Source organism: Myotis brandtii, unplaced genomic scaffold (assembly GCF_000412655.1).
Source record: "Myotis brandtii unplaced genomic scaffold, ASM41265v1 scaffold953, whole genome shotgun sequence".
Lineage (NCBI taxonomy): Eukaryota > Metazoa > Chordata > Mammalia > Chiroptera > Vespertilionidae > Myotis > Myotis brandtii.
The window spans coordinates 218636-223249 of record NW_005371933.1 but is presented as its reverse complement, the minus strand read 5'-3'; the positions used below and the strand labels follow the sequence as shown (position 1 = coordinate 223249).

The 4614-nt window shown below is 45.3% G+C and overlaps 1 protein-coding gene across 4 annotated transcripts in view; it reads left to right on the top strand.

Moving 5' to 3' along the window:
- LTBP1 (latent transforming growth factor beta binding protein 1) overlaps positions 1-4614 on the top strand; it is a 208157-nt gene that overhangs the window by 10269 nt on the left and 193274 nt on the right. The gene's annotated exons all lie outside the window — the stretch shown is intronic.

Genomic DNA, 4614 nt, shown 5'->3' with positions numbered 1-4614 from the left:
AATCGGGCTGGCAGGGGAGGGCAGTTGGGGGTGATTGGGCCAGCAGGGGAGGGCAGTTGGGGGCGATCAGGCCAGCAGGAGAGCGGTTAAGGGGCAATCAGGTTGGCAGGCAGGCGAGTGGTTAGGAGCCAGCAGTACCGTATTGCAAGAGGGATGTCCAACTGCCGATTTAGGCCCGATCCTGGATCGGGCCTAAACCGGCAGTTGGACATTCCCCAAGGGGTCCCAGATTGGAGAGGGTGCAGGCTGAGGGACCTGCCCCTGTGCACGAATTTCGTGCACTGGGCCTCTAGTCTTAGTATAAAAGTAAAACATTTGTATCAGCTTTTAATCTCGATATATATATATCTCGAGATGGCAAGTGGAGAAGGGATAATGCATCTGTGTACTGTTGGAAAAACCTCCTGGAACTAACATCACAGATGATGTGAAAATGTTTTTGAGGGCAGCCACACAGTCATCTTCATGCTCCACAGTCCAGGAAAATCAAATAACTACCAAATGGGGCAGGATAAAGTTAGTGAGGAAGTTGGAGATTCATTCCCCAAAGTTATATCACACAAAAAATGAGAAGAAACAGATACCCTTCCATTGCCAATTTAATAGAGTGCTGTCATGGATGCTCTTATTAAAACTTGATTTTTTTCTGTTTAGTGGAAGGGTATGGGCTTAAGGAATGGCTTCCTGCTCCTCTCTGTTACCTTGAATTTGGACTCATGCAATAATTACTGAAAAAACTGGCACGGCTTCAGTGCTGGCCTTTTGGGTAAGATTTGGTGGAAAAAAAGAAACAACTTTACTAGTATGCAGTAATGAGAGATTTCTTCAGTCGGAGACCAAAGTTCAGATGCCCATCAGAATCAATAAAATTTTGTTCTGGATTATGCGGACTTTCTGAGCTTCCCTAGTGCGAAAACTCAGCCCAATTTTCATCAGATTTTCCCTAGAAGAGGTAAAAGGGAAACTTGACCTGAAAATCTTTTGCAGTGAGAAAAGCAGACCACTGCCCTTTTCCCGGCAAATTAGGAAGTGCCCTGGAACTTTCTTAACTTAAGTCTTCTTTAGCAAGGTTAGACTGTGTCACTGCTTGCCACCTCATTGTCCCTTTCTGAAGAAAGGGTGATTTATGAGCCCCCTGGATCTTCTTGTGGTATTAATAACATCTCAAGCCAGCTGTTTTATTGGGTGTACACAGAGGGTAATTAGAAACATCTGAGAGTCCCATAATGTGCCCAGAAATCCATGACGTTGTATGGAAAAGAAGAAAATAATAATACTCATGCCAAAGTTGTGTACTTGGTAAATAGATAAGTTAGTATTAAACAGAATTTCTTTTGTATTTTCCCATCATTTTGAAAAAGAAGCTAAGCTCTTCAGACTGGAAATGCCCTCTTATTGAAATGCACTCACTCGCTGCAGAAATCATAACCTTATTTGGTAAAAGACTTCTGACCATGCTGTTCCTACAGTAATTATCATTTCCCTTCTGTCAAGCTTCATCATATTAGAGACCATTTTCTGCCAGAGAAAGTATTTCTTCTCTTTTACCTGGCACTTACTTGAAAACTTTAGAATTCTGAAGGATCTCATGTAAGGAAATTAACTCTTAGAAACATACTGCACCGGGGACTAATAGTGCCAATTTGCCTAATAGTCTATCCTAGAAATCAGGATTCAAGAGTTTGGGCTCTATTTGAGCTGGTTATTTGAAATTTGATCTGTTCCAGGGATGGCTGAGTTCGAATATTTGGGTATGTAGCAATAACAGCGGCTGAGTCAGGGTCTGATTTAAATCAGGTCCCGTTCTTTCTTCCTCCAAGACCAAATCTAGACAAGAAAACCTAACAATCTGGTGGTGGCTGGTGAATGGTTCCTTTCATCTTCATTCACAAATAACAAGCCCTTATGAGAAGTCCATGCTGAGTCAAACTCACATGCCTCAGGCGGCTGTGGACAGGGGTCCAGTTGGAGGCCTCCGGCATCTTTCCAACCTGCGTTGCTTCGTGTGTCCCCACTGGGTGTGACATTTTTGTCTTTCTTGATCATTTTGAATGGGACTTCTCATCGATCATGAAGACAAAATTGGATGTTTTGCTGGAGGTTGACAGTGACTTAAGGAAGGAGAAGTTGATCCATGTGTAGAAATGTTTATGGTGGGGAGGTGGGACAGTAGGTAGGAGCTGTTGCTGAAACCTGACTTTAAATACCTGCCTTCTCCAACCCCTAAATCAGTGGTTGTTCGTCCTGGTTACACAACAAATATCCCAGGGATTACTTAAGAGCACAGATGTACAGCCCACATCCCAGGCTTCTAAATCAGAATTCCTGGGTGGGCGTTGAAAACAAATGCTGCAGACGATTGTTAAATGCGTATAGCTCTGATGGAGATCCCCTGGTCTGAGCCATGCTCATCACCTTTTACTGTTCGTTGGAATCGCTGTGAATACGGATGAAGTCCAGATTCCCATTCAGTAAGTAGGTCGGGGAGGTGGGGCGAGATTTTTAACAGGTTCCTGGAGATTGGAATGCTGTTTGGCCCATGCATTACCCTTTGCAAGGTACTATTAATTTTATAGCAAATAGTGGCTTCAGAAAGATATATTATCATGAATTAATTATACTGATTTATTGAGTTTCTATATGAGGCTAATACTATATTAGGAAGTGATGTATAAATGCCAGAAGAGACTCGACCATGTAATCAAAAGACATTAATCCTTTGCAGTTCCCCTACCTCAGTTCCCATCACTCTTAAAGCTGAGGTTTTCTCACCCTGCCAGGCAGCCTCTTGGGCAGGGTGCCCCCAGGATACCGTCCTTGCCACATGAAATACTGGGTGCAGGCTGCCTTATTTCCTCATCCCACCATTTCAACCTGCTCTAGCCTGCCTCCTGCCTTACCAATTTTCCAGAGGACAGTAAAGAAGTCTCTTTGCTCATGTCCCCTGAATTCCCAGGGACATGTGTCAGGCTCTCCAAAGGATTTTCACCTCCTCTGCTCCAGTGCAGCAAGCTGCGTTCTGCAGCCCGGCCAGCATCCCAGGAAGTGGGTGACTGCCACTGACTTTTGTCCTCAGCTTTGGGACATTGCTCAAATCTCAAGTTCCATTCCATAGCCTGCACAACTGATGCAAGGGTGATGCTGTGGGCCTACTAGTAACAGGACATAGATTTGTTTTTCCAGGAGAAATGGGAGGGGCGATGTATTTGCGTGGATCCACCCTCAATAGGATTATCCTATTGAAGTCCTGCTTGTGATTACTATTAAGCATGTGCAAAGTATTCGAGGACAGTCTTTAAGGGAAGATGCACTTGAACGAAACCCAAGTTGTCTAAACCTGTCATGCAACCATCATCCTAGCTTTCTGATAACACAGTCTCTATCCTGAACTTACCAATAGGACTTAGGTTCTGGCTTATGAACATGATACTTGAGAGCAATTTCAGCACAGAAAAGTTAAGTTAATGGAAAGGGAGAGTGAACATGTACTCATTAGCTGGCATAGCAAAGCTGAAACTCACCTTGTGCTATCAAACCCCCTTGTGTTTCTTTCACGAGCCTCTGGGTTCTTCCTCTTTCCACAGTGGCCGACTGACACCGGGTCCTGTGTCTTAGTCCCTGTCTCCGATTCCCTCTGATTTCACTTATGTTCCACAGGCGTATCCTTTGCTAGTGCTCGCTCAGTTCCCTCTCCTACTCTGAAATATCTGGTTCACACCCTGAATGCAGATGGGAAGGCGCAAAGCTGAGTTTGTCTAATGGTTCTCAACCAGAGGACGTTTGGCCCCCCCAGGAGGGACATTTATGGTTGCCCAACTGGGGGAGTGGTCCTGGCATGGAATGGGTAAAGGCCAGGAATGCAACTAAATAGCCTACAGCCCCACCACAAAGAATTATTTGGCCCAAAATATCGCAGTGCCAAAGTTGAGAATCCAGCTCTAAGCATTGTTGTTTTCCTGTTGGACAACATCTTGGACCCTCTCTCTGACATTTTGCCCAGGTCCCTGGAGAACCCTCCCTCTTAAATATCAAGGTTGTTCTGTAACCTCCAGCATTATGTCACAAGTGCACTCCTTCAGCGACAGTGCCGAGGCTCACACCGGTAGCCCTTCCCGCCCTCCTTGTACCTGTGCTGCCTCAGAACCTGGGCCCTGACTCCGGAGGCTTGATCTGCATCGGACAAGTTGTACGCGATCACCTCGCGGGGTTGCGGAGGGCGCAGGGTTGAGGTGGTTTGGGATGTCTCAGGATGACTCAACAAGGGAGCAGGATTGGCCTTTATCACGGGGATATTTTGGAAAGTGAAGTAAGAAATAATGAATGGGAAAAAGCGTTGGGCAGGAGGCAGTTTTTGCACATCTCAGAAGTGATTGTATAACACAAACCGCTTTTCAACACTCCCCATTGCTACCGTGGACACTTGTTTGCAGAGCGTCTAAGGCTCCGGCCACTGGAAGAGGAGAGACAGCTGAGCGTGTTTATTTGAACCATAGCATCATCCCACATTCAAATAAACATCGCACCTTGGGAGGGGACAGGTTTGTTATTTCTAACCGAAATGTCTGTACACATGTCTTTCGAAGGATTATGTTGCCAAGTCTGAAAGAAAAAAAA